Genomic DNA, 10,655 nt, shown 5'->3' on the forward strand with positions numbered 1-10,655 from the left:
ATAATTTTAATCTAAACAGAATAAATTGAAAATGTCTTTACAGCCAAACTCCTTGCCATTTGCCTAATGCACTGATTAAGTGATATTTTCTTTCAGTTTTTTGCTTCACAGTATTTTAATTATTTAAATCAAGTTGAACAACTCCATATTGTACAAAACTAAGGTTAATGGGAACAATAACATTATTTTCTACTGAGTCAATAACTGGAGAAACATCACAGAGCTTTAATTGATGCTAGGATTGTTTTGTTCGACAGAATTGCTTTCAGATACAAAAGTGCCCATCCCTTCTTAAAAAGAAAAAATAGTGCCAGAGGGTATAATTATATCCTCATCACAGAAGGCAACAAGGAATGCACATTTTAGATACCTAAATCCAGAGAAGGTTCTTAAATGCAGGGGCGGGGGGAATGGGAGGTTTGTTAGTTATGATTTAAAAAGTATTGAAGAATCCAGTTATGTTGTGTCTGCAGTTCTTTTTTCAAGACTTTTTCAAGACATCATGCCATGCCCAGAATATTACAGAAGACTAAGACATCTAGTGATTGAAACATATATTGCAAGTAGAATTACTACATGTTACGTACACTAAGCAGTGTTTGGTTTAGTTATGAGAATAAGAAGTCTATGGGGTCATTGCTGCAGGTTAATTATTATCACATGATTTTTTTTTTTCACTGTACATTTACAATTCTTACAGTTCCCAGGGAAAGAAACGACTGTGCATCAAAACCTACCTGGTATGGGAACTCATTGCAATGCTCTGGTCTTTTATCAGGTTCTTGCTTTAGTAAAGACCTAGAACAACACGAACTCAGAGAAATCATGTATACTGGTTTTGTCAACAGTGCAGATCTGGCATTAAGTCCTACTCATTAAACACATACCTGACATACTTATCACTACAGGCCATGTGTATTTAAATTACAGTTCAGAAATTGGGATTAATCACATGGCACAAGATGTGTAAACCATCATTTTGAAAGGAAACACAAGCTTTCCACAACTTTGTTTACATAAAGTATAACAAAAACCTGGAATGACTTAATTCCTGATCAATAAAAAGATCAAACTAATTATTTTCCCTATGGCCCTGGCAAACACAGTTCAAAAAATTTGCCATCGTCAGCTTCAAATACATCAGAACTGCTTCTTGGTGCTCAAAAAATAAAGAACATTTGTTCAGAGCAGATCCCTGCATATTCTGCCAGGAAAACGTGTGGAAAAAATACATAGGAAAGATGTTACACCAACACACAAACAATGTTTAAGAAACAGAAATGTTCTCCTTGAAGCTGAAGTTGAAATTGTCAGATGATCACAACAAAAAATTGGAGGGTAAAAATAAATAGATCAATGTATTGTAACAGGTTCAGTTTAAGTTGCAAGGTTCAGAAATCATAAGAAATGTTCAAATTCCTTGAAACTGAACATTTAGGTCAGATTCCCTGATTGATGTAATTTTATCAATTTTTTTTTTCAACCTAAAAAAATAGTATTAACTTTTTTACACAATAAATAGCATATACTGTATATACACCACATCTGTATTTTTTTCCCCATCTTTCACTAAGAAAAATATATTCTTTAAAATAGGAGCAATAGTACAAGGGTTTATTTTTTACTTCAAAGAACTTCAGGGGAAAAATATGTACTTTCCCTCTCTGGTGACATGTAGGTAGACCTTGCATTACCCATTGGCTGGCTGTTTTGCTGGCCAGACATTCTTGGTATAGGAGTCTGCTTAGGTTTTAATTAATTTTGTTTGACTTGGTATTTTCAGATTTCTTGGTATGTAAACTTTACTTTTAGTGATGTCGTGAGAAAATTTTATATTGAAAAGCATGAAAATGCCATAAATCTTGAGTTCACACTGACTTCAGTTATCTAAGAGAGTTTTCCTCCTCACATTGATTAGGATTCCATCATTAGTTATTTTTACATATCAAATTACTTTTTTTTACAAATCTCTTGTATTACAATCCAGCCAGAAACACCTCAACCAGAATTTCTCATAAATTTCTAAGCATTTCACTCATTGCAATGTCTGTATTTTAAAAGGAGTTTGCACAGCTTCTGGAAGGCAGAAGAAAACAGAGTTAAGCAAGCTAGAGGCATAGCGAACACAAAATCAAAGGTTATATACTGGATATTCCTCTGTAATGAAAGAATAGATTTTAAAAGTACATTAATCAGATTTAATTTAGAAGATTCTGGGGTTTTTTCACAATATCCAATACTGCAGTATCATTACTACACTGTACTCTGAAAACTTATGCACATCATCAGCTACCTACCTCATCATTGTCGCAACTGCCCAAGTTTCAGAAGTCTCACACAGGTTTCTCCACAAAAATCATCTTCCAGACAATTTGCAGGGAGTTTAATTTAACGGAGTAAAAATTTAGGAGTATTATTTTTAGCTTTTCTTTGTCATGATACTTTCATTGCCACAGACAATGATGCTAGATGCACAACCCATACTGTCCATTGATTTATGATCTATTTTGGTCCTCCTTAAGTGATTCTGGAAACTCCCCAAGAACTAAGGATATTCATGCTCCTAGTGACTCTTCTGTCCTACCCAAAACCTACATAACCATATAGACAAAATCTGTCCTTTTAGCTTCTAAGACCTGCTTCTCAGTTTTCTCCATCTGACTGTGAATTAAGTTAACTATGAGACACTAACAACTAAAATCTGACAGACAGGGGTAACTTATGTCTGGGAGGAACTGGAACCCAAACAAATAGAAATTTAGTTTTGATTGGCCAGTAGTGTTGCTTACCAAAAAGCACAACATGCATGAGTTGATTCGCAGTAAATTGCTAGAACTCTAGTTTACAAATCAACAATAGACTTTCTTAATTTTCACAGCATCTTGAGATTTTGTTGTTTGCTTGTTTTTAATGAAAGTGGGATCCAATCCGGGATTGTAAGGAAAAAATACCAAACATAAGACTCAGAATAAAGTTGGAACAGTGACTAATAATAGACACAGTTCATCTCAAGACACAGCTCATGCTAGAAAAGCTGTGGGCTGAGAAGGCACAGGTTGGACATGTAGATCTGATGAAGCAGCAGATCCCTATACAGTAGATTCCCTCCAAAAGAGTAGCTGCACACCATGGAAAAAAACCACACACTTCTACAGTATAATCTGCCTTTCTCAAAGACCATTGCTGCACTCCAAGCATGCCAATATGTACTCAAAAATATAAAACAACATAGTGGGAGTAGTTTACAAGGTAGAGGTCTGAAGTTAGGTGAGATCAAAGCGAACACAAGTAACTTCCATTTTTCCTTTGCCTCCAATTACTTGAGAGAAATTTTAGGAAAGGCTTATCAGATTTACACTGCTGAGTAATTGCTCAAAAATTACCTGGTTGGACACATATCATAAACTTATTAACTGAGAAAAAAACCAGCCTTTAAAACCACTCTTGAAAGTACAGAGCACTGCAACCAGTGCTTGATGTTACAAACCAAGCTACATTTGAAATCTATGACACAGACACTCATCTCTACCCTCCCTTCTCCAGCAACAGGGAGAACTTGTTTATCCAGAAAGCTGGGTTATAAACCATGCCTCAAGATGCAGTGAGTCAAGGTTTCATATCAGATTGGTTGAGCTGCTGTTGCTTTTTTGTCTTATGGTTTTTGTTTTTGATTCCCCAGAAAGCTACGAAGGGAATCTACTACTACCCTACTACTGAGGGGCAGACTTAAAGTGCAGAAAAGTAATCTAAAAGTTACCTTTTATAACTGGGAATAGAGAGGGAAACTTTCACTAAGTAGTAATTTCTCTGTACATAATATTTATTTGTGTGGTATTGCACACACACAATTAGATATAATTTACTGCCAAGGTTTTGCTGGGGTTTTGTCTTTGAAAGTGCAATCACTTCTACCTTTTAATGTTAGTTACAGACATTGTTTGAACTTGGTTTATGCTCTACCAGTAAGTTCTTATTGTATTATTTTTAAAAATTCACATTTCCAAAGTGGATTTAGTAGTCTGGAAGAGCATGCCTTTAATCATAATCAACAACAACATGGCAGCAAAGTAAGAAACAAAATTAAAACAAAGTCATGGAAAACATGTCATGATCTGGCTCCCAGATAGTATTTAATTGCATTTGCTTGAGACAGTGCCTTTTATAGTGATGTATCACTGGTGTAGTTCAAGTACTCCTTTACATGCCAGCCATTACCAAAAAACCAGATAATTGGAAGTCTCCAATATCACTCAGCTATGCAGTGTAACCCAGCCTTCTGCACCCTATTTCCTATGTGTTTTTCACCTGGCAATCAAAAGTGCTAATTTATGAAAGCTAGCATCTTTCAGACATGCTATAACTTTGGCAGAGAGAAGTTACTTAACATGTCCTTGATCTAGGAAAGATTCAGATATATAACTCCTGAATTCTAAATGAAGTTCTTTGATTTCATTACAAGGCCACATTCTTCACCCATTATATATTGTCTCAATGTTAATTAAAGACCATACTGTGTAATTCTATACACAGCTAGACAAGAATTCTTTTTTGAGAACATGATTCAAAAGCTCATTATTCAATTTGCTTCCCTTTTGTGTTAAGAAACTGATGCAATGCTAAAACTTAGCCAAATGTTTTTCATACATTTAAAAACACACATTATATTAAGACTATGACAGAAGTATATATTAAATCTTTATGCAAATAAAAACATTGTTTCATATATGCTTCTACTCATGAAAAAGTCCCAAGATAAAACAGAATGAAAATGTTTCGTAGTATTAACAAGCCAATCCCCAGATAGATTTTGTAGATCATATCATCATCTCATGAGGTGTGTCTTTTGCTTACAGTGATATGGTCTACAAAGTCTAGATTGCAAATCCTCCTTGTATAGGATTACTTACACAAAATTTCCAATCGAATACATGCAAAATTAAAAGGAGATAGTAGCACAGTATTGCAATACTTGTAAAGTCAAAATGCTGATTAAATGTTTCTCTTCCTAGCTAGCCTCTTGTTGAGTACAGAGGGAAACACAAGTTGCAGTGCACAAACATGAGTTACCATCCACACATTCACATCCTGCCAAACAGCTTTGTGCAGCAAAAGCTTAACTCAGATACTAATGGACATAGTTGTAAAAATAATAAGGGTTTCAGTATCAGCAGAGGAAGCACATTTTCCCACCTCAGTCCTTTCCCTGAAATATCATTCAAACTGCATCCAAACCCAACCTAAAACTTCCCATAGAGAGCAAAAGACTACAGTATTGTTCACGCAGCATTTGACATACAATTTTTTAAAATCATAAATACGATTAAAATATTTTTCACAGACCTTCTGGGAAAAAAAAAATCAGAAGACTATTTCTCAATAGTCCACTTGTTAATTTCATTCATTTCTCCCATGGGTGCTCAGGTGAGAGAACATATTACTCAAGCTGTTTAGTCCTTCTGTGCAAGTATTTTATTTTTGCATATAAGTAAAAGTTCTTGGATTAGAGACTGAAACTCACATATCATAGGCTCTAGAATTACTATTACCTGCAAGCTATTTTGGAAAAACCACAGCCATTTCAAGAGGAGTGTCAAATGTTTCAAGAGGAGAGAGGTCAAATTCTGTGAATTTATTGACAAGGGCAGTAAATGAATAACAAATCAATGGTCTAACTTAACTAGACATGAAGTAGATTAACATTTTCAGTAACTGTACCAACCATTTGAACTGCTTTACAAGATGAATATGCTTTAAAAGTCTCAAAGGTTTAAAGGTAAGTGGCAATGTTCAATAGTTTTAAAAGGCATAAATTTGAATCGTATTGTCCTTACTCCTGTTTAAGCATTTTAATCCTGAAATCTTATACCTCTGAAGCAGTCTTAGAAGGACCCTAACAATTTTACATATGAAAAACACACCCAGACCACCTGAAATAACAAAAAAAGTATGGAGATTTGTTTTCCAAGATCTGTTTGTGTTGGAATCTCATGAAACATGATCAGCACATCCTTTACATTCAGGAGATGGCATAAAACATTTTCAATTTTTAAAGCTGTTCAGCTTAACATGAAAGCAAACATAGTTCCCTGGTCAGCATTTAAACATGAATTATACAAATAAATCAGTAACAACAACAGCATAAAAACACACTTAAAAAAAAGAAAGAGAAAAAATCAACAGCAGCACCTAAATCCTAGAGTTTCTTCAGATTACATTTTCTGTAGCATTTTTTTTATTCCTACCTGATTAAACCAGTATGAAAATACATTCCTTGCTAACTTTCCCTACACCAAGAATGCCTCTAGTTTTACCCTCCTGCTTTCCTTCCCGAGAAGTAAAACAATTTGGCTATGAAACAAAACTAAGGTCTGAAAGCTATTTGAAGTACTTACAAGGAAGTTTCATACAGCTTTTGTCAACTGCAATGGGCTGGAAAATTACAAACAAGTACCAGACAAAAACTTTAATGTTCAAACCTGTATCAGTGCAGCAGCTTTTGTACTTAGCTTAATAAAAATGACTGTCCAGATTCTACTGAGGAGGGTACTTCAAGCTGTTGTCAAGCACATTTGGCTTGGCACACCTCTAACAAATCATGCACAGAGGGGCATAGGAGAAAGTGCTAGATGGGCACAGTAACTCACTCTTCCCAGTTCAAGACTGCATAAATTTTGGTATCATGTGAAATAAATAATGCAGCAGAGGTATCATATTGTGCCCAGACACAGCTGCAGCCTCACCTGCCATCCATCCACCTTTCATCTTTTGTTTCCTGCATCCTGGCAGATCCATCTGGTATGGAAACTGCTCTTGCAATTTTGTTACCAACACCTTTCTAGCTAGCACTGCAAAGCAGGGTGAGGACTGCTCTGGGGAAATGAACTCCAGCTCAGCCAGATCCAATGCACACGTCCTGTATATCTGCCACTGCCTAACTCAGGGTATGGTGAGCTATGCTCAACCCGGAACAGATATCCCAACCAGGAGAGGATTTCCACTTCTGATCTGTGGAAATCAAATCATTGGCATTAGCCCTTTAAACTAATGCCTTAGCAAGAACAACATGGCAATTCCTTGGACGCACACCTTGATCACAATTTTGTTAAGGAAGGCTGATGTGTATTTATACCAGTATCTCTGAAGGGCTCTTCAAGCTCAGACATACCACAGTCATCTTGCTTTCCTCCTGGGTATTCTACGTATCTTTCAGGAACTGGTATGTAAAGATGGATGTATTAACATAAAGAGGAAACTGAAGAGTTTTCCCTGAACAACACTTACCAAAAAGGATCTACACATTAAAAATTTCACACCTGTACAACCACATATGGTGGTACTCTATAATAATAAATAATAGAACAATAAAATATTGTTTTAGTCAGACTCAAGTTAAAGAGGAAACATTCTAGCATCTATTAACATCTTGGCATTGCTGGATGACTTCTTATCAACTTATTGCCTTAATCCCAAAACAAAATCTTGCAGTGTTTAAACAGATTACTTGTAAAAGTCAATGACCCATCTTCCACAGGACCTACACACAAAAGCAATTATTTTCATATTTATCAAGCTGGGTTAAGGTACTTTCCATTGTTTAGTGCTAGTAATACTGAAATAATTTTAGTAGTAAGTCCTGGGAAAGACACTGAAGTCTGAGTCCTTTGTAAAGATATCATTAGCATCAACATAACTGAAATATAATTTCATGCAACCTTGCATCTGTCCACAGCATAGTTCAACAGGTTTTATGAGCTTCAGGTATATCACTTTCCAAACTGCCCTAACATTTTTCTGTAAATCCATATTGGTCTGTGAATTAAATACTTGCGATTTGTGTTTCAGTCAGTAAGCTGGACCAAATATTTAAGTCCATATACCTAAGAAGAAAACCTTCACATTTTCCAAAAAATTGCCTCACTTAACTGCAGTTTTAGAGAATCGTCTAAGACACCATTGCAAAATGAGCTGTACATATAAAAACAGGAGCATCACCCTACATATGAAATGGAGGCTTTGTTAACTGAACAAGCTTTAGGTCAGAGGCCTCAAATCTCAGATGGCATGAGTGCTTTAGCCCTTCTTTATCAATGATCTCCTTAACACATTTCAACTTAACCAAGTATTCATATGCTTTACTAGATCAGGGTGATTAGATTTCCTTTTTGGTATTGAATTTTAACATAGCTCCTGATATTGCCCAGGTAACAGCACTAGGGAACACTCACCTTTGACCATAGCAATAAAGGCTGAAGTCTTCCATATTTACTCACATAAATATAAATAGTGAAAATAATATCACAAGTTGTGAGTGTTCTTTCATTTTACTTTTTAAAGGATATATTAAGGAATTAGTTTTACAACTAAACATTACACTCACAAGGGCATGATTATAATCTGATGTTATTGGTTATTTAGTTCAGGTGAAGCCTTGGCTCCACACCAGAATTAATAACAAAACTTCCAACAGTAGAGTTGCATTGTGCTACATTAACCAGACTATTTCCTATGAACCAAGGCTCTCTACAATCATAGTGACCCCTTACTCATTATTAACTCTTTAGCACTTTTGATCCACTTTACTGCATGTAGACTTTCAACCCTGAAACAACTGCATTAAGATCTGCTATCAGTTACTGGAACGTCTTTATGGAGCACCTACAGAGTAATTTGCAAACCCAGAAGCTCACAGGAGATGTAATCCTTCAAAATGAGGTTGAGAGGGGCATTCTATTTATGATCAACACATGGAGAAGTGGGAAAAGCTATGAATCCTACAAGGATGCAACAGACATTATTCTGAAGTGGTCTATGAACTGTTAGAAGTTCTGCAAAAGCATGGGGATGAAAAAAATCCAAGCTTAAGCCTCATGTTATGTTAGCAGCATAGGCATCAAGATGCAAGATCTTGTATTTGTTCCAGTGAACAACTTGAGACTCCATAACTTGATCTACTGTGAAATTTTGTGAGCAGAGAAATCCAGGAGAGACTTTAATAAAAGAATACGGAATGGTCTTTATGCAAAAAAAAGTGTCAAGGTTTATTTAATCTTCTAACAACTGAGAAAGAATGGTGTAAAGTACATGCCCACAACAGCGTAAAATTAAAGCCTTCTGTAGCACACAATCTAAAATCATGCTACATGGCCAGCCCATTTTATTGTGTAGTTGATATCTTTTTGGAAACAATTCAAATTCATTACTTCTCCTCTTTGGCAAAATAATTATGTGGATGGAATTCAGGCCAATATATGCATTCAGCAGCTATCTTGTCTTAACCTTTTTTTTTGTAATTTAGTTTAGACAGAACTGTCTTTACAATGCTATGGATAAGACACAGCAAGGGCCTCATCTGAAAGCTTCTATTTTAGGGGTAAGTAAGTAAGCCCACTAGTTCATTTTATTTCACTACAAGCAAATAAATGTGAAAAGAAATACAAAGTCATGAATATACACTCAAATAATTATGTCAGCACACCTTACTGGTAGAAACATTTAGAGAATGTGTTAGAGAAGACACTAAAATAGTATATGACTTTTCAACTTAATCAGAGTCCCAAGAAATCTCTGTAAAATAATCCAGAATTCATATTTTGCATTACAGTAAAATACTGTCCCTTCATCTTAAACACTCGCAAGCTTCACATAGCTTACATAATTCTGAAACTTCTGAGTCTGATTAGAGATTTCCACATGGTAAAATGAGATGGTGAGATTAACTAATCCATTAATCCACTAGTTTCATACCCATCTATTCAGAGGTCCTTACAGAAAAAGATGGACACAGAATTCTACATCCCAAAAATAATGCACAGATTTCTGTGTGCTTCTACTTAACAGAAACAAGAAACACAGTTTGATGTTCTGTGTATTTTGTAGACTCCAGACTTCTCCTAAATAAGTACAGTAAAATTAAGACTTTGTGAAAGTCTAAATGCAAACACAAACCAAATAATCTATTAGTGCAACTGTAAGGTGTTTGCAGTCTTGTTAGTATTTGCCAATATCTAGAAAGAACAGACATGTATTGTTGACCGAGTCACTTAAAGTAATGGTACAAGTAATGTATTAAGTATAAACTTGACATGAGATAGTTTAGTATTTTCCACAACTTGCTCTGAAGAAATTAAAATACACTATTAAGACTAAAACCAACAGAACATTCGCATTCCAGAATGTGACTTAAGTGTGGCTTTTTACCACATAAATTTTATAATATGCAATATACTTTTTAATACTGTAACTTTTAAAGGATAACAAGGTATTTCTCAAAGTGATACAACTACAACAGGAAAAATACATCTTCTTTTCTGTTTTTTTTTCCCTTTTCACCATTAGTAACAGAATGGTTGAGATTGGAATGGACCTCTAGAAATCATCTAATCCAACTCTGTCGTTCAAAAGAGGGCAAACTGGAGAAGGTTTCTCAGGGCTATGTCCAGTCAAGTTTTGAGTATATCCAAGAACAGAAACTCTACATCACGGGGCAATTTGTTCCAGCATTCGATGACTCTCCCTAGAAAAATTTTTGCCCCATGTTTAAATGGAATTTCCTGTACTTTAATTTGCACTCACTGCCCTCTTCTCTCACTGGTCACTACTGGGAAGGGTCTGCTCTCTCTCCATCCATCAGGTATTTACAGATATTGCTCAGACAT

This window comes from Cinclus cinclus, chromosome 6, assembly GCF_963662255.1.
Source record: "Cinclus cinclus chromosome 6, bCinCin1.1, whole genome shotgun sequence".
Lineage (NCBI taxonomy): Eukaryota > Metazoa > Chordata > Aves > Passeriformes > Cinclidae > Cinclus > Cinclus cinclus.